Consider the following 27,548-nt stretch of genomic DNA (forward strand, 5'->3'; position numbering starts at 1 on the left):
CTGTGGTTTCTGTTTATTTAACCTTTCTTGCTCTTGCTTTTCTTTCAGTAGAACTCTTTGTAACTTGTCATTAAACACTGTTATATTCCTACAGTATCTGTTTTTACTATCTTTACAGTAGCCACAGTGTTCAGCATTTAATACCATTTTAAAGTAAAGGTTAAACATATATAGCGTACTTAGGGCTATAAGGATTATACTTTTGGTCCTGATTATTGGCAGGAAAACCAGGTGTTTATTTACAATAATATCTAAAAATTTGTTGACTTTGCCGCAGTTTTTCTTAGATTGCTTAATGAAGCAGTAGTCAGATAGCCAAATAAGATTAAACTTCACTCGGGGCCTCTATATCGTGCATAGTAATGCCTCGTGAGGGTAAAATACTTTGACTTGTTTACTTGTTAGCACAGGGGTAGACTGCAGTTAGTGTATATATCCTACAGTAGGCTTTTCTGCCCTGTGTTTTTACACATTATGCTTGAAAATATTGTACCGCTCTCCATATGAAGTGTCTGCAGGAATGATATTATTGCAGACAAATTACAGACGTTTCACCATGACATCTGTGCTTTCTGTAGTGACTCTTTTTTTCGTGTGTGTGGTGGATAACAAAAAATAGTAAGTGTCCTGTTATTTTGTGCATGAAATCTGATAGTGAAAAAGATACCAGAGAGAATTCTTCAGTGATAAAAATTTAAATAGACCCATTTATCAACATGACAGAGATTTGACCTGAAAGTTAAAGTGTTTGAAAGTTAAGTGGGGTTGTGTAAAGAAAGTTGAGGCTGCGCTACAGATAGACCGGAGGTTTTGTAAGTTATTAAATCAAAATAAAAGGTATTGACAAAACAATAAATTGCCTGTATCACCCCATCTAATAGCTTCTGGGAGCACTAAATACATTCTCCACACTAAAGATGTGTGAAGCTTTTCCCTTTCTCGTACTTTTGTTCTTCTACTCAAAAACATTCGCACCGGGGTTGGTTTTGTAACAGACTTGGCACTAAATTGTGCCTGGGAATGCTTTGCCAGCGAACTTGCTCGGAGCAGCGTCATGGGGAGCAGGCGCGGTGGCATTGCTCTGCTATCGACAGGATTATTGAACTTTGCAGGTGGGGTCTGAATCACTCTCTTGGGGATTAAAAGAAAATAATAATAATAATGGCGGTAATATCTTTACTGGGAGAAGGGAGAGCGCAGTGCGGTGCTTTTTGCTCTCCTTGGGAGACCTCAGCACCGTTTCCGTGAATTCCCACCGAATTCCATGGGATTCAGAGGAGGAGCAGTGTCTGGCAGACCCCTCGAATGGGGATGCTTTGGGGAGCAAGGAGCCATGTGGCGGTTAACGCCACCCGCTTAACGATGCCGCGGAAACCCTTCGCGCTGACCGTCCTCTTCCTCGGAAAGGGGCTGCGTTTGCTCACGGCGGGGAAGGCAAAGAGCTGCGGGACGTGCCGGGGATGGGGAGGTCGGGGTGCAGGCTGAGGGGGGGCAGCCCTTCGCCCCAAGACCTGTGAGCTGGGACCTGGTTTTTCCTCTGGATCCTCTGATTCCACGGGGTTGGAGGGGCATACCCCCTACCTACGGCTTCCCCACCGAGGAGAGAATGAGGCTGGCTCTCTTTGGCTTGAAAACTACACAGATTTGAGACTATTTCCCCTCCTGCAGATTTTTCCATGGAGAGGAGCATAGAAGACATTACTATTTATAGTGCACAGTACGGGTACACAGCGTGACATCCACCGGCTTTTCAAGCAAACATCCTACCAGTTTGGAGGGGGGAGGTTTTCCATCTCGGTGTCCCTAAGATGCCCTGTCCCCTCTCCCGGGGAGGTGGGCAATCACGCAGGGCCAGCACCCATCTCCCCTTGTCTGTAGGTTTCTTTCCCTTCCTTTTAGATGAAGATACTTGGCCCCCCCTGCTGTGGAGCTGATCACGAGGCTCGAAGTCAAAGCAAGTTTTCAGCACAAATAACATGAGTTTTAAGGGAAGGGAAAAGGACCAAGACAGTGAAGGTACAAGGGCGTCACGGAGCATCTGCAGAGGCTGGTTTGGGGACGGACCCTCGTGTGTGCAGGGGGAAATGAAGACGGAAAAGTGCGTTGGTGTAACTACAGGGTTTGGGGAGTTTTCAAGGGGACGAGGACCAGGGACTGGGGTTTCCTCGCTGCCCGCTCCCCGCCTGACTGCCGGGTCGCACGGCGTCTCTTTATGTTCGTGTGTGGGTTCGGGGAATCAGAACGTCGTCATCTAAGCTCGATTCTCAATACGGAAAAGATAGCTGACAATGGCAATAAAAATAACAGTAAGCAGTTGGAAAGGCCCGGCTCAAATCATGCTCTGTCAACAGCTTTGCAATCTGTATAAATACGAGCGGAAAGACAAACAACTCTGATTTCTCTTTAAGAATGTGAGTATCCATTGTCATAGATTTAAATTAGGATGTTTTACTTGTACTGTATGTAAATTCCTTCTTGGCAAATAACCCATGTCCACTAATGTGTGTGTATTTTGGGTCTGTATAGTTTTGGTCTCTGCGAAATACAATGAAATTTGATAGCACACAGAAATACTTGCATGGAATGTCAAATTTTTTTGTGTATGCTTCTCACATATCCATAAAAGAGTTTACACATTTCTAATTACTCATTCAAAAAGAGACTTTACAGCACTTTTAAAAGAGAGCCAATTTTTTCCCTACTGTGTTCTGTTTTTACAGCTTGTGGAAAGCTTATTTAACGAAAGTTTAAGTAATCAGCGAAAGTCATTTCTGAGAAAAGACTGACAGATATGAAGCCTCTTTTCACACTTCATAAGAGGTGGAGAGAGTAGCCATAAAATTTACAGCTGAATAGTACTCTGTTTAGCTAAAGTTATAGAATTATTAGTGTTTCAGGTGTATGATAGATTTTGGGGAGGTTAAGTATTTTAAATGGTTATATATGCTTTGCGTAGCTGAGCTGTAAGTGTGCAATACTAATACCAGCCTGCCCCTCTAAACCCAGCAACCTGCACACTCCCATGGGGCTGATGTTGCGCTAAAAATACGTGTTTGCAGCTGACTTAGCTTCATGATATATTAATAAAATACTAGGGATATGTTGCCTTTACAGAGGCTCACCTCTGGCTATGAAAGTATGAATTTCTGGGCTATGGAAAGGAACGGATGGGGTATGTCGATAAGAAAGGAGTCGGGAGGGAGATCAGCACCGTCAGCATCGCTGTCCCAGCTCCTGCAGAGCAGGGGCACGCAAGTTCTACTGTAAGAGAGACCTGGCTCTGGAGCGGTTGAGAATAAGTGACTTCTTCTGCAGGTCATGACCAATTATGTGTCAAAAAGAGCTGAATGAAAGAGGAACAACTTGGCTGCATTATGAGACTGAGAAATGAGAAATCTCTATTTCAGCTCGTATAAATGGGCATGCCTTTTAGAGATTGTAATGGGCATTTGAGTGTGAATCTTTCTGAATATTATGAGATGCCCAGATGTTATGGCAATAGGTAGCACATACAGATACTTATGGCAACATATAAATAAGCGAACAAAAGCAATTATTAGAGGCATTTAAATGTTATGCTCTCTGTACCATCCTTTCAACCCAGTTTTTTTGGTAGTGCTTTAAATGTAACTGCTTACCCAGGAACCAACAGCCGAAAGGCTTTCATAGTTCTTTAAAATAACATAAATTGTGTGAGCTGGAGTCCAGTCCCGCTGCAGTTACTTTGAGGCTTGCCATTGGTTTCAGTGGAACAAGAACCAAATCTGGGAGGCATCCTTCCTCCTCGTTGTGGCGGCCATGGTATAACATTAACACAACGAAGTGGCTCACTGTACAACTTACATCAGTAAGTTGTTTCAATATGTCTAGTGTAATGTTTATATTTTTTTTAATTCACTTTTATGTGAGCCTAATACAGCCAACCTCATAAAGCTCACTCTTGCACCAGATTAAAGCGGTGCTTTTGTAGCATTTACTGGTTGTTCATAAATCACAGTGGCACTTTGTTACTGTCCATAAGCTGGTTTTCGTGCTAAAGGTTTCAATCATTAAGATGAACAGTATTATCTCAGGCATAGTTTTAGTCCTAGAGAAATTAGGCTGAGGTGCTTTTGTATGTCTGGCATTTGTGGAAAATGTGTGTGTGCAGCGTGCCATTTGGAAGCTGATACAGACGGTACCATTAGCTGCTGTATTAACAAGCCCCTTAAATATACAGAAAATTCTCCAGTGTATTTATGCAATGCAGGAAAAGTATTTATCACACCAGTTTGCAAATTCCCACTGTTTACCTCCAACATCTATTTCAAATCAGCGTAAGGTTTTCTGGGTGTCGAACACTTAGATTTCAGGTAAGAATCTCAAACAGAGAAGTGCCTTAACTTGTCAGACCTTACAGGTTTTCACCTTTGGTTGTTAATACCAACAATTCCTAAATCCTATTCAGTTGACTCTGAAAAAATGTATTCAGGAGGCGTTCAGTGATCCTGCATTCAAATGGTTAATTTGCACTATGTTCTGTTAAAGAAAAGGAAAACTGTCACCCTGTCATTTTAGAGTCTGACACTAAGCTTGTCAAAAGAGACAGCTGTTAAACTGAATTACTGTTGACATGCAGAGAAACGGCCCTTGCCAGATGTAAAGGACATCTGCGGCAATGAAGTGGTACAGGGTGGCTTTTAAAATGTGGTCATACTGGTATTTGAATAGAGCGTCTATGGCATTAAAACGTGGCCTTGACTCAGACAGTTTAAGGCAGCGAACCAGAGCCAATGAGAAGCACAAAGAAGTGCTGATCTGTTGCTGTATCCATAACTTATGCATGAATATGAAAACAGTGCAGTGTCAAAGCTATTAAGCTCTTATCTTGTATCCAGGAGGATGTGGGTTTAAAACACAGTAGGAAATATTTTGTATTTCTGGGTCCTTGAATGTGCGGGTAGGTGAGGTGTAAATTCATAAGGTGGATTATGCAGGGAATGAATAGAAATAAGTCTTCTTGTCTTCAGCTAACAACTGCTCAGACAAGAATTGCAAAGGGCATTTAAGCTTAGGAAGTGAGGGCTGGATGTGCCTCGCCGGCGTTTCCGATAAGGCTGCCGGCGTGCAGAGCGCGTGGGTGGGTGCTGGGGAGGCTGTCCTTCGGAGAGGGGAGCAAATAAAAATGGAAACAGCTGCACGGAGAGGCCTGTAAAATTTTGTCCCTGCATCTTAATGTGATTTTCATAAAAAAAGTCGGGATACCAAATTCGTTTTGTAAAAAAATGTCGAGACTATGAATATTTTATAATGTAGCAATGGAACCAACAGTAGGGCATTCTGCACACTATATAAGTGTGCCAGTCTTTGATTTGCATGCTTTTAGGGTAGAAATAAAGCTGTTTTAGAAAAAAAATGTATCAGTTAAGCAATTTTGCTAAATGTATGAAAAATGAAATGTTATGAGATGAAGCATGTATTCATTAAGAAATGAAATTGATGTTTGAAGCTAAAAAAAAAAAAAATAAAAAAAAAATTCAGGCCAAACATCATTTTGAATATGTTAGCAGATCATATCTTGATGATTTATTTGTATGTTTAGTGGTGGCAGAAACCGAAGAGTTTGCCATCTGTGGGGAAGAAGGCAAATGATACTTCTAAATCATATAGACTAAGCTGCTCCTTTCTGCAGAAAAGCAACGACAACTTGCTCTGGGCAGCAAAAATGCTGGAAGAGGCAGGTGAGAGGTGTTGTCTTCTTTGTAAGAGCAAAGTTTGCTTTCCAAGCACCTGGGTTTCTCTACGCAGAAAGGCTGATGTCGGACGAGGTTGACTCGTTCCCCTACGCTTCCCCTAAGGGTGGTGGAAAGACGAGGGCTCGTTTAGGTCTTGAGATGATTTGAGCTGGTGCCCTGCGTTGCTTGGAGAGCACCCCTTTACCGCGGAGAGCGTTTCACACCCTGCGCTGCCCAAACTGCGTTACTACCGATGCCAAGAGGTGGAGATCCGTGCCCGTGGTCCAGCTGGACGGCCTCCAGGTTGCTGAAGAGATGCGCAGTAGCGCGTGATTTATGGCTGGGACTCTACGTAGTGTGGAGAACCGCTGGGTCATGCTGCTGCCAAACCTGACGGAAGGGTCACCTGCACGTGTAACCAGCCGTGCTCCCGCCGGGCCATATGGTCATGGGTAGTTGGGTCGCGGCAGCTTTACAAGTACAAATATCCGCGGTCAAACGCAGCCCATCCCGAAAACGCATTTATCAACAGCTGCCGGAGGTCTGCCGTGTAGGAGGGAGGCAGTGAGCAGTGTTCGCGTTTAACCACCGTGGCATGGGCAGCAAGCAGAGAGTAGCCGTTGTGTTTGTGTGGTGTCCGGGAGCCAACGACTCGTGCTTCGTTCCAGTCTCTACTGGGAGGCTTTCGAGAGGAGCAGTCTGGATGACTGTGCTCCCCTGGGGTCGGAGCACGTGGGTATGTTTTGCTGTTCACGGTGTTGGGAGAGTTGGTTCCTCAAGAATAACTTCGATATGGGGACAAAGTAGCTGCTTGATGGCAGTGCATTTCTCACCCTGTGGGGTTTGGTAAGATCTCGGTGACAAACGCGGGAAAGGAAATGTAAATAAAAAAGGTTTAATTAAAAAAGTTTTGAATGTATTTTAGGTTGTGGATGACAAGAGAGCAGGTGGCTGCCTAGCAGGACCACCACCATCTCATGAGTGTGCTCTGGGGTCCACTGGAAGCCACTGGAGCTTCCAGCCTGGGCAAGACAGACCTACAAGGAAATTACTTTACGGTGATTTTCCGCCTTCCCGCTCGACTGCCGTGTGTGCCGTTGCCTGTGCTGACCCAGCAACACCAGTACTGAAGCGTCTACAAAGGCAGGTGGTTCAAAACCATCCCTGTGCTGGGACAGGGCTTGGGCGGTCATCTTCACCCTGCCGATCTTACAGGAGTTACTTTGGGCAAAACGTCAAATACCTCTTCAGAGGGATGTTGTATGCTGTAATAAAAAAGGCTGAAATCTCGATGCCCTCTCTTCACTGATTAGGTAGAGCTGCAGCTCAGCGTTGCAGGTTTTATCCAGTGCAGACTCACCTATTTACATAAGTTTAACTTTGCTGTAATTATTAACTTTTTACAAACAAGCACAAGGTGGAACATTCAAATAAACAGGAATGAGCTTATTATTAGATGGCAGGTTTTTCTGTGATGGCTCTTATAATATCATCATTAGTTTATTAAAGCTTACCGTGAAAAATCTCTTTCTCCTAATCTAAGCTCTTTCATACAGCTTCTGATTTTGATTGACACCAAAATAAAATAACTAACTTATAAATTATAATGTATGATTTAAATGCTGTATAAAGGCATTATTTGTAAGGCATTGCAAGGATCATCAGCATGCAACATAAGCAATTTTAAGAAAATAAAAAGTATTTTGCGAAGATAATAATAAGGCAGAATGCAGCTCTTTCTGTGAATATTCTCATGCATTCTTATATTAATTGTAATAATCAAACAAACCTGGAAAAAAGTCCTATGTCAACAGCCATTTGAACTTCATCATGTAATCAGTCTCAGGTCAAAAATTAAAATCTATGCATTCATCTCAGAAATGCACCCCAACTTTGTGAGTTGTCAAACAAGCAAATTTCAGTCACTGAAGTCACCCTAAAATTCAGGTTTGTAAATATGTTCCTACTCACCTGTTTGTTGATGTTGGAAAGGCATCTTTCTCATTTTATTCAAGCCAAGAAACGAAACTTTCTGAGTTTTGTGTGTTGAGTGGGAGATGCTCTCTGCCTGCTGCATACTGACACGGCGAGCAGGGCTGAATTACTCCAGCTGAAGATCTACCCCCAAGCTTTCGTTTCCCATTTCAGTATCACAGACAGCATGGGAACTAGGTCATTGACAAACAGAAAATAATGCACAATGGCTTGTTATAATCCATCCGTTTGTTTGGGAAACCAGTGATCTCCAGGGAGGGAAAGGGCTCCTTGCTACTTTTTAAACCCTGTATTTCAAATTGGGGTTTCTAATTCAGCTTTAGCCTGGTAACTGTTCATTCCTGTAAGAAGGATCTCGCACAAATGGAAGTTATTCTATCCAAGACCATCAGTGCCATGGGCTCAGAGTGTGCTCGGTAAGGCCACCTTATAGCGCTAGTGCTTGGCGAGTACCATTAATGTGCTTTAATTTGACTGTACAAGTCCTGTAGGGGAAGACGTGGCTCTTGCCCCTAGAGGTTTGCAGCACAAAATGAGTTAACAGCACATTTTGGGCTAGATCTGAGTGCATATAATAAATGACTAATTTAGTTCTTGAATTTAGCATTTCTCCCTGCCTAGAGTGTGATTTCTATGAACAGTTTCCTGCATAAAGGTATTATTTTTTTTTCTTTTTCTCTGCGGTATGAATGGAAGAAATATATATTTGCAAACTGAGGTGGCTGTTACCTTTCCTTGCTTGGATGTTCATGGCATGTTTCTGGCAAACTCTAAAATTCAGTTTCCAAGGCTGTGGACAGAAAAGGGCATGTCTCGCAGAGATAAAATGAGACCAATGCAAATAAATATCCTCACGGTGTGATGGGAGCCCTTCTCAATGTTGAAAACCATCAAAGGAGCTAAGATATGCAAGTATGCTGTAGCTCCACGTACAGTCAAAATACGAGGCAACATTTACTCTGGATTTATACAGCTTAACACTGCAGGGAGTTTGGGATCTTCATAAGCTATAACCCCGCCATCTCCTAAATATTTGTAGTGGTGCAAAATCTTTTGCGCTCCAAGCTAGTTCGCAGTGTGACGAGTCTCAAGGTAAGGTCATGAGGAATTATATTGTTTCTTTAGTGTAGTTTTCCCCTGTGTGTAATTCTTGAAGGCCAGCTGCAAACTTACTCTTTGCTGACTGACTTGGTAAACCACGTTCTGTATAAATATACTGATATATACCCGATATGACTTAAGCTAAAGAAGAACCAGAGATGTGCCAAGGAGGAAGGTGGCTCCTTTTTCATCTTTGCATTGAGCACGTTTCTTGTTTCAATGTTTTTTTCATCAGCATTTAATCGTATTGGAAGCACTGTGAAAAATCAGGTAATATCTTTAGACCTGGCCCATGCCCTTAAAAGTATTTTAAGATTTATTTCACAGATCCAAACAGCTTCCCTAAACATCAGCTTTTTCTCTTTTTAACCATAAACATAAGTATTCTACTCTTGCTGCTTTGTTTTCTTTTTAGAAATGCTGTTTATTACACTGAACTGGGTGACCATGCACCAAATAGCCTTTTTTCTAAATTAAATGGAAAAGCCATTTTTTGCATATATTTTCTCATGTAATTAGCTATTATCTTGTTATAGGTTATCTAATTTCTGACAGAGGAACAGGGTTTTGGTTATTTTTGCTTTTCCTATTGGGATTTTTCACATTTTATAAAAGCTGTAGCTATAGGTAAAGATAAGGAAAGAGGAGCACAAGTAGTAGTAGCATTCACTGAGTAGCTGATTTACAGAAATGGGAGTCCCCTGGGGCTGAATTGCAACCAGATGACCAACACAGTTTGCATTTTATTTATTTATCCGGCTACTTAGCACTTCTTACTGTTTCTCTTATATGAATTAATTTACCCTATAAAGCATTCCTTGCAATAATCAATGACTCATTACACTGAAAACCCGCAGGAAAGATTAATTAAATGAAAAGTGCACAAGAGGAATGTTCAACTTTTGTATTTCTAGTGACCCAGATATTTAGTGCTTGCTTTATGCTGAGTTCTCGTGAGTTACAGGAGAGGTTTTTACCTTGAGCCACAGGGAGTTCAGATGGCTTAGAGTGTGGTGATATTTCCCAGACATACCAAATCCAGTTCATTTATCATCAATATCCACAGGAAATAATAATCTGTTTATACATCACATTTCTCTGAGCTCTGCGAGGTTCTTGTTATGAATTCCTTCCAGCTGCTTTTCTCATTCCCACAGAAGAATTGCATGTGAAGGGTTACTGCTTACCCATCAGTTACTCTAACAATTATTGACCGATAACCACTGGTAATTCCAACTCTCTGACAATCTTTGATAAGGATTTTGTGTAGTTATTACGCTCTAAAATGTCGCCTCACCCATAAAGGTCTTGAACTTCAGGTTGGGTAGCTGACACAGCCACCTTTTCTGGATCCTTGAATAGAAAGAGGTTAATAATATAGAGCATGGAGCTTTTACAGCTATAGAAATGCCGCGTAAGAACTGAGAGTCGGTTCGGAGCTCCTGCTTTCTGCCCCATGGGAGCGATTGTGCCCCGTTACCTTTGGAGAAGCGATGCCTGCCAATCAGCTGCAGCTCAGCAGGCAGCAATCGAGTTTTCTTTTATTTTGGCCAATTTTTTTTTGGTGAAATTAAGTTAAGCCATATATTAAAGCAATTAGAACAAGGTTAAAAAAAAAAAAAAAAAAAGCTATGGCTAAGCTCCTTTCCTTGACATTCTTTGCACTGCTGGTTTTGCAGTACACTGGCTTTCAGTTCGGGTTTGTTCCCCCCCCACAATCACTGTTCGCTTCTACTAATTTCCTTGCACCTCCTGTAGATTTATGTTTTCTTGAAGATCAGTACGTACCTGCATTCAGACAGACTTGCACCATAGCAGAGCAGACGAGCTGCTCCCATTCTAGTTTAGCAAGTGATGAAATGCAAGCCTGGGAGATTTCCCACCCTGGGAAGGGTCAAGCCACACACACCAGCAATAATTACTTTATTTTTAAAGTAGTTTGGGAAAAGAGGGAGAATAAGAAAGAGAGGAATGAATTTTCTATCCAGTTTTAAGGCAGCAAGAATTTAAGTCAATTTAGCTCAACATGCTAATTAATATGTCCAAAGAGCTGTAAAGTGTAACAATAGAGAGGATGAATTCTTTAAAGTGTAGTTGACCAACGGAAATCTGGATGAATACATGACACCGCCTCTACTCTTGGTTGTCAGCTAATAAATTGCATTAAAAACAGTAGCAATGCATTAAAGATTTTTGTAAGACTTTATTCTCAACTGCAAGCAGTTGTAATTGCTGTAGGGATGTTATACTGTGCTGTAGGACAGGGAAGGCAGTGCTGTAAGGGTAAGTTAAGAAAAGAGATTTCAATCCCAAATAGATGAAACCTGAGGTAGAAATGCATGTCTTAACCCCTGACTATGGGTTTTTAGGGAGAAAACAAATTAAATGGTATTAGTACTGTACTGAATCTATTTGTTCTGTGAATCAAAAGCTGGGTATTTGCCTCGCTCCTTTGTAATTTTATTGAAGTAAAATTATAGAAAGCTTTTGCCTTAATGTTTTGGCCCAATCTTTTCAGTGCTTCAGGGGACTGATATAGGTTACATAGCTGGCGCTCAGTCTAGTTTCTCCCTCACCAGCCTTTGCAATTCAGCAGGACTGATGGATTATAGCACTTTGGAAATCAGGCCCTAAATTCTGATGTCTACAAAACATAAAAGAGGTTGAGTTGTGTATATTTTGCCCTCAACCTACACTATATTCCTTGAAGACAATAGCAAAAAAATCATATAAAATTGTCTCTTTATTTGGAGGTACTTTAATATCAGAGGAGACTTGCTTCCAGCTAGGAAAACATTTGTTACAGAACTAAAAATGTTTGATATGCTGTTGTATCAGATAAACTTTGTTAGTGCACAGTAGCACAGTGCTGATAATTTAAGAACTCACAGGATTTTCAGCAGTAAAAGATCCCCAATGAGTGCTAAGCTCAGTGGGAAAATGCGGTACATAAATCTGTAGCGAGAGGAGTGGAACGGGAGAGGAGCAGTTCTGCACTCCATTTTGGGAACCCCAAACCATTGTTGAAGGATGTCAGAGAGAAACAAAAATGAAGAAACGATATCTTGGGGCATAAATGTTAATTTCAAAGAATTTTCATGTTAAATAGAATGTTGGGCAAGACCCCATTTGGGGCATAAATGTTAATTTCAAAGAATTTTCACATTAAATAGAATGTTGGGCAAGACCCCATCTGGAAATCCTCAACTCACTGGATACTCCTGCTGTCATTTGGCATAGGAGGAGATAATCTGTTCTAGTGGAGGAATCAGCCTCTAAATGCTGCATCATCCCAAAGAATATTCTGCAGCCCACTGTTGTGCATTGCAGTTAGGAGAAGTGGTCGCTGGAGATATCAAGAAAGATGGAGAAAGGTCCAGGCAAGAAAAGCATGGCCAAAGTTGATGGATAAACTGGTTTCATGTGATGGGGTGAAGACCACCACCTTGTAAAGAAGACCTGGTGCTTAAGGTGAAGGGTTGTCACATCCAGAATCAGCCAGCCCTGGATGACTTCAGAAGTAATTATGAAGTTGAAACTGGGAAGAGCCGGAGAGGGACCAGCAAAGCAACCAGCGAAAGGCAGCAGAGGAATTTGATGACAAACTCTAGGGAGAAAATGCAGTGCCATGAAGGGGGGGGACACTCGGGCACCTGTTGTGACAGCTGTGGCTAAGCATACAATGACCAGATCAGGGTGAATAATGAGAGAATCTGCTCATTTAAGAGTGTATATACAAACCCAGCAGGGACATGAAACTGTTTTGCTTTGTTTTACTGATAATGTGTTATTGGAGTCATGTCTCTGACTGTGTCCTAGAGTGGGTTCAAAACAATTACTTATATAACACAGGATATATTTAAGTCAGGGAGGACTGGGAAGGGAGAAATGCGTGTATCTCAATTTCTGGTTAAGAAGCAAAATGAAATTAGTTTTTTCTGAATAGATTTATTGATTTCTGGTTTTCTGACACAGGGATATCCATCTCAAGGGCTGGATGCCCCTTGCAAAATTTGAACTGGAAAGTAATCAATGAATGAGATTAAGTCCCGTATACATCTCTTGCCAGCCGCTGGCTCATACCCTAACCTGAACTGCGTTATTCTTAAAAGTAAACTCCTTAGAAATGAGCTCAGCCAGTGCCGTTTCCAAAAGTTGGAGTCCACCTCTGGATGGCTCCAGCCTGGTCCATGGTGGTCAGGGCTCGCTTTTAGAAGTCGACAAGCATCTTCTGGATCAGCTTTGGGGTTAAAGAGCCTTATTTTGAAGTGGCAAATGCACGGCTCTAGCAAAATTTCTTCCTTATGTGAAAGAAAATTGCATTTGCTGCTCACTTACAGAGCAGAGTAACATGCAGGACAACATCAGGGAAAACAAAAGGAAAAATAAAACTCAACAGAGCGGTTCTTTGGGCACCAAGAAATAGCACAGTCCAATGCAACTGCCCGCATTGCAAACCCGCTTCACAAATAATGGCATTCTATCCAAGAATAGCCACTGATACTTTAATTTAAAATGAAAACCGTATTGAGAAACTTTGAATATGAAGACAAGATCTGTGGAATGTAAATATCTGGTGGGTGCAGCCAACCAGCACAAAATATATTTAGAGGGAGCTGGAGCTCGGTCCCAACTAGAGTGCACTGTGCTTACAGATCATCATGTACAAGGGATAAATTGCAGCAAGGTTTGTCAACTAATTTGGTGGAGGTATGAATTCTTTATCTATTAATCAATGTAGGGAAGCATGAAGCACCTATAAACCATTCATCTCACTTTAGCTTCTTGTTTAAATTTAATTAAAGTTGTTCTGATTTGATTGGAAAAAATGGAGGTACCTTTGAATATAGAGGTGTCGGAGTATCTTGGATAGCGCTTACTGCTGTGACATCCTCAGGGCAGTGGGTCGAGTAGTTCAGACTTTTTTTCCAAAATGAATAGCCATAAAAATTGCTTACAGGGTAAGACCCCTCACTCACAAGTAAATAAAAAGATGTTCACAGTGCCAGCACCTCCCCAACATGAATAAAGTTTGTAACAGTGTGAATGAGCGTCTCTCATGCCTGCAGCAGTTTCCCCCTCTTTCATCAGTTTTTCCATTCCTTTATTGTTATATATATGTACAAGGGGGATATTTAATAGGGAAACTTCATTTCTTCACCTTTTATCCTTATCCTAACATTTTTCTACTGCTGTCAGTGTTAAAAATTTCATTAACCGCAGTAGGAACAGTGTCAGATCAATGCCTTTTTTTTTTTTTAAAACCTTCACAAACTTGTTTACCTTTTCTTCCCGTAATTTCCACAGGGATTATAGATAAGGCTGTAACACCTATACATAGTTTTGGTATGTTTAATACCGCACATGTAGTATGTGGTACAGATAGTTGCAACTGCAAGCATAGAAAGCTCCAGTGGGTCACTTGCATTTAATTTCATTTTAGTTTGACTTTAAATCAGTGACATTTACTTCTTGTTTTTTTATAAGAGAATTCTTTAAAATGCTTTTATAAAATGAAAAGTCATTGCTAAGCCTTAAAGTCCTACATACAAGACTTGAAAGCTGCAGCTTCACTAAAATACATGCACTAAATGTGATATACATTGATGCGTGCTTATTATGGATAAATATTGTTCTCTAGGTAGTGTCTAGAAATTTTAATTAATTTCAGATATGGCCTATTTTTGCCCATGTATGCAGATTTCAAATCTGTGCCTTCGCCGATTTTGACACTGTGCAATGATGTATCCGAGCTTTCAGATGTCTGGCTCTTAGAGTTGTGAAATGATAAAACAAACAAACCCAACCGTTTCAGCCTTGTCAATCTAGTTCTCAGTGGACAGATGCCCTGGTGCTAGAAAAGCATCATCCCATGCAATACCTCTTGGCAGTGTCAAAAAAAAGCCAGAGATCTTCTAGACGCAAAAGTACGACTGGCTTCTCATCTCAAAAGAAATTGTGTTTGTGGCCACGCAGAAGGTCCTGGGTAAGGCTGCATGGGGAAACGTGCATAACCTCTGCGTGTGCCGTGCCTCGTTTGTGCGTGAGTAAGTGATTTCTGGTCTCTCAGATAATCAATCTGATCTGCTTCTGGAGCAAGTTGCCTCTGGACAGTGATGGATTAATGGGTGAAGGTCCAGGTTTGTGCATTGAGGTTTCTGGAATGAGCTGGGTTCGTTGTTAGAGTTTGTGGATTGCATCATTAATTAATTAAATGGTATCATTACTTATGGATTTAAATACATTATTGGATGCTTATCCAGCAGGAATCGACTCAACTTTCTAAGAAAATGGGAGGCTTGGGGTTTGTGTTGGCACACCAGCAGGGATCGCCCTGTCCCATCAAGATATGGCCATGGCTCTGCACCCTTGGAGGCCACTGCTGGAGGTCCCAGCACAGCTCTCCTCTTGAGCAAAGCAGGGGAGAGGGACAAGGCTTCAGGCTGGTCTCCTGCCCAAATAGTCAGTCCGGGTTCAGCCGTGCACCTGGGGACGTGCAGTCTTGGTGGGGCGCAGCTCCGACACAGCCCAGCCCGGTGAGGCTGTACCCGCCACGGTGCACAAAACCGTCCTGAAATTCTTGCAAGATGGGTTGAAAAACACGCGGAACCCACCGAACGTATCATACGGAAAACTGGCTAAGACCGAGAAAGACGTCGAATTGTTTTGGTACAGATGAGGTTTTCTTTTTGGCTAATGATTTGTTTATAATGTCACACATGGTATCATGAGAAGTTGCGGCATTCGGGCATTTTTAATGAATTCATATTGCTTGCATATTAGTAGGAATATTTCCACTGCAGCAAGCACCATAAACAGTTTCCACACTGGGGTATGTTATACTGCCACCAGAATTGGTTCTTCTGATGGTTCATTTCTTTTATGCTGAGAATTCAGGACCAATTCAGCTTGGTTTTATGCATCATTAGAGATTTACAATTACTTCGCTATAGTTTCTTTCTGGAAGCCTATCTCTCATGGTTAATGCTACCGGAGCCCTGTTGTGTAGAGGCTGGTATTAGCCACCTTATAGCAATAAAGCGTTTGAGAAGGATTTAGAATTATGAGTGGCTAAATTCTCCGTGCAGCGACTGTAATACTGTTATCCCTTGCTGAGCTTGGGTTGAAACATTTTTTTTTTTCTTCTCCTCAAATTAGAAGAAAATGCTGTTTCTTCAAGAGGTTTTGAATCATTTACATGTAATTTTTTGTTGAACTGCTGCAGTGAGAAATGAGGAATTGTAAGAAATTCCATTTGGATTTCATGATGCTTAAAATACGTTTAGATTGTATTAGTATATAATGAAAAGAAGGCCTCCTCATTTTTTATCTCACTTTTAAAAAGTGTAATCATTATTTGTGACTTCCTTTTGATTTTTAGATTTTACGTGTGTCGCTAAAGTCAATAAATTTCACAGGCTTTGCCTTTGGACAATCAGCAGTGGATCTGTATGTGTTATAATCCACATAATTCACATTTTAGATAAATACACTATTGCACTGAAACAAACACTATAGGCAGTGAATAAAATGGGCCCGATCTAAAGGCCATTAAAATCAATGAAAAGATTTCAAATTAACTTTTATAGCCTTTGGATCAGGCTCTAAGTGGGCAAATTACAGTTATGGAGTTTCCCATTTACATACCTGTGTGCTGCATTTAATGTATTTTATGGAATTGAAATTACTTGGTACTCTTTTTCATGCTTTTTTAGGATAAGAATTTGCCAAGGGCATCAACAGCAGTTTTCCCAGGCTTCAGCACAAGGATTATATAGTCAATCCACAAATGACTCAAATCTTTGAGAAAATGGACATGGTTATCAGAGAGGCTTTGACGACAGCAAGGACGGGAGCGCTATCTGCCTTATTCCATCAGTGATTCTCCTTCCCTCTCATTAACATACTCAGGACATCAGCACCAGCCATCGGGCCCAGGGGAATCGCTTAAAACTTTTAAGGGAATATGCACAAAACCTCGCCCCTGCATTATTTTAAATAGATCAAATCAGATTTGTCTTGTGTGAGGTTGGAAGAAAGGCTAGGGCACGGCAGCATGAGGGGAGCGATTCAAAGGTTGCGGGGAATTTTCAAATCCATTGTTATAACTTGGTAATCTTTCTTCTTTTACAGGGTTCTTGAATCCCACCGAGGATGCACAGAGCTGATCTCTAAGTCTGTGATATCTGCTGCCGCTGTAAGTGTGAAAAAGAGATGCTTCTACCTGTTCTTTCTCAGTGCCCTGTAATGAAAAACGCTTTTGGAGCAACACTGGAAATAAGCCATCAAACTATCTGATTAAACCTCTTAGGAAACTGTCACTAATCACCTTCTCTGCTCTTGACGGAATATATTTATGCATTATAAATATACTTACTATGTGTGTGTGCTCCATAAATCACATTCAGCACTTGTATATGATGTATAAGCATATTCTATAGAATACACACAAATACAGATGCCAAACTCCCACAGAGTTCATCACTGGAAAATGTTTGAAGGATCTGATCCTTAATATTTAATGAGCAAGATGCTATTTCCTTCCTCAGCTTTTATCTCTGGTTTGGCATAGTCATTAAATTTGTTGTTTCCTTGCAAGATTATATAATTTATGACCTAATTTTAGACTTCTGTGTAACTGCGCTAAAATACTCGTTGCGTATCTGGATTTCTTCACGCGGAGTGTTTTAGCATTAGACACCTGCCAGAACATGACTGCTCAGCTATGAGCTTCCCATCAGTAAGGAGTTACAGGCATTAAAGGAAAACAGCCCAACAATATTCAGATGGCATTACAGGATTAGATTATGTTTGTGGTTGGTTTTTTTCTTCCCCTGTAAAAATATGATTTAGCAGCATTTCCAAAGCCCGCTGTCTGCGGCGGTTGGCAGGAATCCCCAAGTAATACACTAATCACCCAGCAACTCCTATCGCTTAAAATATTTTCATGTAGCAGCTTCTGACTTTCAGACCGCTCTGGGACAAATCCGTGCAGCCTTCATCGCGGGGAGGGATGTCGGGAGCTGGGGACAGCGGGTGAAGAATGACACTTACTGCTTTAAAGTGACTCTCGGTCCCCTCGCCCTTGGGAAGGAGCCATTTGCTCTGCAGCACCAGCCTGGCTGGGCTGATTTTTTTTGCCGCACAAGGTGTTGCCAGATAACTCCTAAATGAATTACGCTAAAGCTGCAGCCACATTTTTTTTTTGTGCCTTCTGTGTGTCCAGGGTAATTCAGCGGTGTCATAAATAGCACCATGAGTTCCAGGTATTTTGTCAATTTAAACCATATTGTTTGGACCAGTCTTTCATCAAATTTAATGTATCGGCTATTGCATTAATGCGTTTTGAGAGCACTTTATTCTGGTGTTTAAGAGGGAAGTGGCTCGCGGTTGAGGACAAGGTTAGATGCTTGCCTTGTGGCCGCAGCGCAGTTATGAGGCTTTTTTCCTCTTTTTCTACCTTACCCCGAGGTATCTAGCATGGGTGCCAGAGCAATAGGGACCACGTACCTGCAGCCAAGTGCACCCCTCTAACGTGATAACCCCTCTAATTTAATGCAGCTTATGGGCTGAGGCTGGTGCCTACACAAAAGAAAAATAATCCTTGTGAAAAGGTGACATTATTTCTTGGAATAAGATAGATTGGAGAGTGTATCTGCTTGGCTTTAATGGAGCAGTTCCAGGAAAGCAGCAGTGACCAAAGTGTTTTCAGTATCACATAATTCAAGAGTAAAATCATAATTCCAATTACCATTTCAGCCATTTCTGGCCTTGGGAAACCTATGCTAATATTTATTATTGTATGATTGACCTAAGATTTCTTCATCATTTACATTAGCAACTATGATATTCATAGTAACATCCTTTAAATCATATAAGCAGATGTCAGCAGTGCATGATGAAGTCACATCCTGCAGATTTTTTATTTACTTAGTCCATTTTTTTCCTGGTAAAATAACATTGTGAGATGCATAATCTCACCTCCACGAGGCCTCTAGGGGCATATATAATCACAGAATGCATTTTCTATAATCTCACAAAATGAGTCAATTCTATCTGAGGTACAAACAGTTATACAAAGTCAGTATTTCACTTCCATCATTGCCTGACATCATCTTCCACGCAGCGCAAGAAAATATTTACTTAGCTCTTTGACAAGAATTGCCACAAAGCCCTTGGGACAAAAAATTGAGGAAAGTGAGGAACTAAAATGGAATAACTTGGTTTAAAGAATTTAGCCCCTTTTCTGGGTGCAGGATTTAGGTTTGTAACTTTTGTCGAATGCTTTCTTATAACGGCCGCACTGGCCATAGACACCTCCAATCTCTGTTCTTCAGTGAAATGCCTACGCACAAATCAGAGGGTTGCCCAGAATATCCAAAGCTGGAAGCTGATCCTCCTTCTTCTCCATCTAAATATTTTCTTTGCCCAAGCGCACATTTGCCTGGGTGAATTAAACTACTGCATTTATTTTCCAGGCAGCTTCCCAAGGCATGTTGTTTCTGATGCTTTTCCATCCAAAGCACTGCAGAGCAGGCAATACTTGACAATAACCTCCCTGAAAACAGCTTATTCTTCTGTACAGGCGTTACCAGCTGTAATTCTTATTAGCTCTAAGATAAATTCTAATTCCTTCTGACCCTCCCAGCACAGGAGAGGGCACTGACAGGCTTTTTGGAGTCGGACCAGTGCGTTCCCAGCTGGGAAGCACAGCCGCTTCCGCACCGCACAGGTGAGGTGCTGAGGGCAGCCTGGGGCTCGTCGCCGCCTTCAAGCAGAGTTGATATAATTGTATTTATCCATGGAGGGACAGTAAAATTTTTTTTCAGATTGTGCCGGTGACGTTCCAAAACTAAAAAGTTTTAGTTCCCCGTTTGTCTCCCATACCCACTGCTCGTCTCCATGCCTCGATCCAGGTCCTGCTTTTGTTCACCTCCAAGAGCACAGCCGGGTGCCTTTCAGCATCTCCTCTGGAAAAATGCCGCATCTGCAGAGCTCAGGGAAGCGGGACCCATCGGTGCCAGCCGGAGAGGGCTGTCTTTGATCACCGTCGCCTCTCATCCATCGCTTTTTTACTGAAGTTAAATTCTTCTGAACTTACATTGCCTTAAAGGGTTTACCTGGCTCAGCGGGTGCCAGGCTTAGGATGTTTCAGAGAGTTTTTGGATCATTTTGAACAAATTTTTAAGGTTTGTGGGCCTTATACAGCCTGTCAGGCAGGTGGACTCTTTTCTACTCTCTGGGCATGTAGCCCTGAAAACGCCCTCTCGTTTCTAGATGTGAGACGAGGTAAAAAGGTCAGAATAGTCCTAGATCATGTTTCTGAAGATTGGCGGTGTATAATAATTATTAACAGTTTCTGTAACGGTGCAGGTTACAGACATGGGACCAAACACCTGCAGTGAACCTCCCCAGGCGAAATTCTCCTCGGCTTCAATCACAGTTTTTCCGGAGAAGAGACTGCTGGCTGCGCTCAGGGCAATCCGCCTGTTCCTGGTTTAAGAGGCACTTATAATCTACAGCTAAGAGACTTATTAGCAATGTAAAAATGAATTTGAAGCAAGAAAAGTATTCTTCCTAGAAGAAACATATTTTTTGTAAAATTAGTTTTTCTGACAGAAGTAATTGGGCTGACTCCTTGTGACTGTGGATGTTATTTGTTGCCCCTTATCTCACCAAAGCAAAGGGTACCAAATACTTTGAACTTTGTAAATAATTGTTTCCGAAGTGTTGGGTTTTTTTCTCTATATAAATTCTTTAGAGAAAAGCTGCCTTCTAATCCTTTCTTTTCCAAAGCTTTTACAGCTCAGCTTCTTCCCACTCTAGATATCTTTTATTTTCCCGTTTTGGGTTTTAATATTTCTTAGATATTAGAAAAGTCTCTTTTAAGGGTAAATCTAGAGCTTTTGCTCAGATTGGAAAAGTCATTCCTAAAGCTTTAATAAACTGGAGAGAGAGAGAAAAAAAAAAAATAAAAGAACATTATTTCGAGCTGCCGCAGATGCTGGCGTTGTGGCTCGGAGACGTGTGCCAAGAGCCCGCCCAGTGCCCAGAGCCGGGGTCCTGGCCATCGGTCTGGCCGTTTTTTCTCGCTCCTTGTACCTGGCTGGTGCAAACGGCCGGCGGAGGGGTTGGTCCTTCGCTGGTTCTTCATGTCTTCTGGGCTGGTCAGGAGCCAGGAGCTGCTCTGCCCCCTCCAGACCCCCCCACCAGTGCTCGCTATCCCCTCGTGTGCTGAGGAGAGGGGCACGGTTTTCTTACAAACGCAGTTTTTGTGGATTTTATTTCACTTTTGCAACCACGGCAACAAATACTAACGCAGAAACAGGACAGAAAGCTCTCCGAGTGTGTGTTTTTAAAGCAGTGTCAGAGGCCTGCAGGAAATCCACGCTTACTATTTGCATAAAAACAAGCACACTCACCGATGTGGGAAAAGTGAAATGCTGGAAAAGCAAGACATGGCTTACCCCATCACCCTGCAAAGTTGAACGCGAAAGGTTTTAGTTATTCGTCTATCTGCTACCTATCTATTTGTTTACTTATTTTGGCAAAAGACACAACTAATGAGAAATGTCTGTCTCTAACCGAAGCAGTTACCTCGCCTCGGGTTCTCAGAAGCGACAAGGATGGGTACGGTTTGGGCAGACCTGTATAGCCCAGAAAAATAAATGAGAACAGCCCGTGCTCCTGTTGCCACTGGAGCGGGATGGGTGTTCAATCCCCGTCTTCAGCCTAAGGCAGCAACCTAAGCCAGGGAGCAACAAAGCCCAGGCATCCGTGGGCGACTTCTGGAGTCACAGAGGCTTCGTAGCAGATCCCAAAGGAAGGATCTTGTTGAGACGCCTTGTTGTGTCGGTCTCAAACCAAAGGCACAACCCCCCCAGGGCCAGCGTAGGGCTCGTCAGCCCTTCGTCTAGTGAGGATCCAGCTGCTGGTGAGGGATGCCGATGGGTTTGTGCCGTGGTGCCGTTCCCCAGCTGCCCTCCAGTGCCAAGGTGGGGGCAAGTAATTCCTGTTAAGCCCAGCTGTGAGACTTACTTCTTGAGTCTTCAAGTAAGAACTTGATGGTAGGAGGCTCCCACCAAGACTGACCTTCCTTCCTTCCTTCCTTCTGCCCGTCCTTCCTTCCTTCCTTCCTTTTCCTCCTCCAAAGCCAGCATTTTCAGGTCTTAGATGCCACCAGCAGCTCCTTGGGCGCTTGGTTGATGGTTTGCTCCCTGACCCAGCTAAAGCCGGAAAGAATTTAAAATTTCCAGTAATTTTTTCTTTAAAAAAAAAAAAGTTTACGATTTTTAAGGCGGCACCTTCCAGCAGAGTCCAAATGGGAACGCTTGCATTCGATACCATCCGTCAACGCCGCGACACCGAGGGAGCGGCTACTGCCGCTCCTCTCGTCGCGGTGGACAGAAGGAGCTGTCAGGGAGCCGCGTGCGGCCGCCGCAGCGAGCGGGGTGGGAGCCATGCTGGCAGAGATCCCTTCCGCAGAGGGGATTTCTGCACTGACAATTTTTGGCTCCTTTAGGTTACTTTGGAGCTGCGCAGAATATGTAATGTTCTGCACTCGCGGAGGGGCTGACAGGGAACTTAAATACAGATTGCAAAGATAGATCATCTCCCAGCATCACTTTGTTTTCTGCTGCTCTAAAATCATTTTACTTGTTCCTGCAGCTACTATAAAGCCAGAAGAGCTCTCTATATTTGCTTCCCGGATGCCTTTTTCTCCTCTGCTTACAACTATAAAAGCATCTTTTCATGCTCCAAATCAGAGATAAATTGAAATCTCTGCTGAAGAAATAAAACACAAGGCTAATCAAATTGTAGCACAGGAAGCAGCCTTCAGCCAGTGCATTTTTTGAGAGCTATTTTTAGAATATATTTTTATTTTGTCACTCCATATGGGAAGTCAAACCCATATGGTTTGGGAGAATGGAAGGTTGTGCTTTTATAGAGATCTCACAAACCATCCCCGTTCAGCCACGTACTTAAACATGTGCTTAAATCCAATTGTCTGCGATGGGACTGAAACACATAAACTCCTCGTGACTGGGGCCTCGGGCCCTGTCTGAGGCTGTAACAGTATTATTCCCTCCTGAGATGTAAAACTATTCCATATTCGTTAAACCAGTCTCCAGTTAACTTGGCTCCTCTTAATTATGACATTTCTTATTCATACACCTTCCTTTTTTTTTTTTTTTTTTTCCTTTTCATTTCTTCATTTCTTCTCCATCGTTTGGATGCCCTGATGAACGCGGGTGGTCCAGTGCCAGCCAGGATGCAAAGCTGAACATCCCCAGCCATCGCTCTCCCGCTCTTCACAGTAGATGTTGCTACCCTGCAAATACCAAGATTAACGTAGTGTTGGGGAATATGACTGTATTCTGCCCACAACACCACGGCACCTTCTGAGTATGCTGATGAAGCAATAATTGGCTAGAAAAGGTATCGTATTTCTGATAAACTAAATGTGTAAAATTAGAAAAATGTCTTCAGTGTTAATCCACTAGAATATCCATTTTACTTGTGTTTTAGGTTGTCCCATGAGACTTAACCAAAAATTATGTTTCTCTTAAGGAATTTCATAGGATGGTTAAAAACATCTACAGAAAGTTTCTAACTGGTAAATCCCAAAGAATCATTTTATGAATATTTTCTATTGTAATCCTGGAGCTTCTTCCCTGTGCAGTTTCTCAGAAGGTGAAATTAAAAAAAAAAAAAAAAATTAAAACTTGTGTTATTGCTTACAATTTGAAAGGCAAAATTTACCTGAGCCTGTGTTCCTTGTGCTCCCAACTCTATCACTGACTGTGCTGTCGAGGTACCATTCATACAGGCGAGTAGGGATGCCCCTAAAGCAGCGATAACAGCACATGTGATAACAGTCAGGGGGGACTCGAGTTTTCCAGTCTTAGCAAATCCTTAGAGGTGTTGGTATCCGGATCAACCTGTCGGCTGCTGAATGCCCAAATCTATAATTAAAAATCGTCTCGGAAACTGAAAGGGCTCCTGAGGTGCTCCGCAGGCGGATTTTCGCTGTCTGGGCTGGCAGGCAAGCTGCAGGCAGGAGAAAGGCGAATTGGGAAGGGTTTTGTCCTGTGGTTCACCCCGGCTCTAGGCACGGAAAGCCAAGCAGCACTGTGCGGCAGGCAAGAGGCAAAGTTAAACCGCACGTGAGTATGAAACGCTTAAATAACTATTTTAATATGTCCGGCATGATAGCTGACTTTGTCTACAAGTGATCTGCGAGACATAGCAAAACGCAGCTGAATGCCTTTATCTGTAGTATATTGAAGAGAGGCTCAAAAATTTGGGTGGTGTGGATTACACAGGTTCAGCGGAGCAAACACCCCGCAGAACTGCTTTCTGACTAAAGGAGAAGTCATTTTCTGTGTTATTTTTGATTCAGGAGTTGTATTTGGCCCCAACATGCTGAAGAAAGAGCATGGCATTGGCAGTTAATATTTTTATGCTTTTTTTTTTTCCTTAGGGAACAATTCTCCACTATTTTGGGGGGATAAAGTGCAATGGGAATAGGACTGCGCAGTGGAGAATTCAGTGTGGCAGAAGGATGGGAAGCGTGAAGATTTCTGAGCTGGTTTGGATGCTGCTTCCGCCAAATAGAAGGGATGTTTTACTAGAATTGTTCATCAAAACTGAGACCTCATATGGATTATTCTATTGGGAAATCAAGAAAACAACCACTGATTTTTTTCCTCCATGAATACAAATCAGAGATCTTGTGTAAAAGGAGACAATGTTAAAATAACCAAGCACCAGAAGGGTCTAAAAGGAAAAGCCTGAGGTTAGAGCAGAAAGAAACTGTAAAAAGTTTTAAAAGAAATTTTATAAAGCCATATTTGTATTCAAAAATCTACGATCATTTTGAAATCAGAATAACTACTGTTAGATTATTTGCTCAAAGCAGTTTTATAGTCAGAAAAAAACCCCATCGCTTGTATCCCACTTTAAAAAATAATTCTACACCATTCTGAAATCCCAAAAGACAATAAAAAATCTCCTGGATTTATGATGCTCGGGTGTATTGGAATTAGATGCAAGCAGCTGGGATTTCCCAGGAATGTTATTCTGGAATATTTGAATAACATGCCTTTTGGACCAGGTGCTTGGGTTGTGTGTGTGACGTGGGTACGTGAGCCCTACGAGGTGGAGTCGTGATGTCACTGCATTTCCCGTACATCACTTAGCACAGCTCAACGTCACGACCCAAGTGAAACCAAGCAAGAGTTTGCCCGTGACTTCAGTGGAGCCAGAACTTCATCCCAGGCCCGGAGCAGCTGATGGAGAGTGCCACGGGCTGGTGACCTGGAGCAATTTCAAGTCAGTGACGTAGAAGTGAAAAAACTCCTTGTCACATAACTGATCTCATCAACAACCCAGGGTACCCAAATTTCACTTTGGATTTTCTACTGAGTTTCCATTCCCCTTGCAACTATGTAGATAATATGTTAAGGCATTATTCTTAAAAAAGTAAAGAATTAATTTCTTTAAGAGATGGGTGATTTGTAGAAGACATGTGTGTAATTTTGCATTCTAAATGTGATTTATATTTACAAATAAATTTGCATAAAATCTCCAGCTCTTGATGTCATAGTTCTATTTTATCTTTAATTCAGATGCTCAAGAAATGTAAATTATTTTTACAGCTAAATAAAAGCTATACAAAGCTGCCAGGAAAGAATAATGAGATACACATTGTGCCATGCAGCCATGATAAATCCAGCAGCACCATGGTTACAGTCAAAATGCGAGGCCATCAGCAACTAGGGAATCTCAACACATGTAGATTCCTCTGACTAGATTTAGCAAACTAATCTTAACTAGGGAAGCCCATGGCACTAGGTCAGCAAAAGAAAATCTTTACCTGAAAGGTAGACAGGCACCTAAAATGAGGAGGAACAGTCGGTTTATATGGCAAGGGTTTATTATAGATTAAAAACATCAGCCGTAGTTGGGTCAGGCTCTGCATATGTGCTTTGCAGAAATAAAGATATCAGCTTTCCTGTAACATGGCGAGGTTTGCAAATTATTGGTGGGTTTGCTGATGGTAGTATGGGCTTATAAACTACGGCTTGGTCATGAGGATGGCACCAGTGAGAAGGTATATTTGCACCCCCTTAGTCATTGTGGTAAAAGACTGCAGTGCCATGGCTCTGGACTGACTAACAGATTAAGAAATGGGTTCCCCTCATTAGAAATTAACTCAAACATGAGGAGATAATTATCCCAAACAAGGGTGTGAAGAGCCTCAGCTGACAGTAATCAAAGGAAAGTAAATAAAAGGTGTACCGAGCCCACTGTACCCCTCTCCTGGTGAGGAGGCTCAAGGGGTGAGTTGCTTGGATTTTTCAAGAGGACGAACCTTGCTTTCCATGACTTGTTGTAGCTGATGCGGGGAGGCCTCATCATGCTCTGTTTTTGTCTCATCTCTGACCGTGTTTCCCGGTAATACTTTTTTTTTTGGTGTGCATTTTTGCTGTTTGTTTGCTGCTGGAAGTGTCTGAATCCACCCTGCTCTCTAAAGTTTACATAAAATGAACTAAAGCTGATACGCACTGCACTGCTGACTTGTTGCTACTCCCTTTTTGCTGAATTACAGTGGTCTTACTTTAATTAAACTCATTGTTGAGTTCAAACAGCCTCAAGAGCGGTTTGCCAGGAGCTAGGTGACTGCTCCAAGGCTCTTTGTGGGAGGAGGGATACAGAAGACCGGGGGGGATGAAGGGGTGCGTTCAGTGTTTTCTGGATGACCAACTGTGTAGGATGTTTAGAGGACGCGGCTGCGATGAGTTCTCCTGTAGTGCCTAAATTTTGCCAAATCTGTTTGTTCTAGAGCTGTCCCTACCAAGTTTTATTTTGTGGTAAAGCCTATGGGGCGTATAGCAAACCTTGTGTTCTGGAATCTGCTGCTTTTCCCCTTTGGGTTTCCTCTTCCAGACAAAAGAGAAGCAACAGTTCTGTGACAAGCTTTATATGGGTACCAGACAGGACACTGCACGATGCTGAGCACTGTGTCAAGTAGGTACTGAGCCTTTTAAGCCCTGTGGGTTTAAGGGCTGCAGGGTCCTCGGCATCCTGCAAACTGAACCCTGTGATGCTCAGTTCTCCGAAGCGTGTGGACAACAGTTTGCAGTGAATAGGGACGGCCTAAAACTTGCATCAAAAGAAACGCTTTGTTTCGCTGAATCAGGGCAGTGAATGCATGTGCATCTCGGAGAGCGTGGACAGGCCTGTTGACTCCTAAGGACCACTCATGTGCCTTAATTGACTATGTGCATGAATGCTTAACTGGTTGGGATCAGCATCAACATCCCTGAATGTCAAGCTCTCTTCTGTGTCTATTTTGTAAAGCTAATGACCACCAGGCTTTAAAAACCTGGTTCTGGTCTTTGGAGATGCTGAGGCATCTTATTTCATATTTTTTAAAGGTGAATGCCTTCACCTTAAAATAAAATGTCTTTATTTCAGAGACACTGGAGCATAGAAAAATGGAGAGCTGTAAACTTAATGTCCTTGGAAGTTTAAGATTTTTTAAATGTCCGTAACTTAAAAAAGGGAACCAAATAATGCTGCTTAGAAACATTGAAAAACAAAGAAGTCATGCTCGGCAGGCAGCTCTTATGACAAGGCTCTGCCCAGAGTGAATTTTTATGCTTGAGTTATAAACCCTTGAAAAATGGGGATCCTAATGCAAAAGCTGACACAGCTTTAACTAAAGCAGCT

The 27,548-nt window shown here is 42.2% G+C and overlaps 1 long non-coding RNA gene across 8 annotated transcripts in view; it reads left to right on the forward strand.

Moving 5' to 3' along the window:
- Positions 1–25,401, forward strand: part of LOC138690756 (uncharacterized) — an 87,019-nt gene extending 61,618 nt beyond the window's left edge. For 6 of the 8 annotated variants that reach the window (XR_011329536.1, XR_011329534.1, XR_011329538.1 and 3 more), the window contains 2 exons: positions 16,944–23,249; positions 24,295–25,401. This is a non-coding gene — a long non-coding RNA (uncharacterized lncRNA). The remainder of the gene's footprint in view (positions 1–16,943; positions 23,250–24,294) is intronic. The other 2 variants (XR_011329541.1, XR_011329537.1) reach the window with 2 other exon arrangements.
- Positions 25,402–27,548: the final 2,147 nt, after the last annotated feature.

This window comes from Haliaeetus albicilla, chromosome 23 (genome assembly GCF_947461875.1).
Source record: "Haliaeetus albicilla chromosome 23, bHalAlb1.1, whole genome shotgun sequence".
Classification (NCBI taxonomy): domain Eukaryota; kingdom Metazoa; phylum Chordata; class Aves; order Accipitriformes; family Accipitridae; genus Haliaeetus; species Haliaeetus albicilla.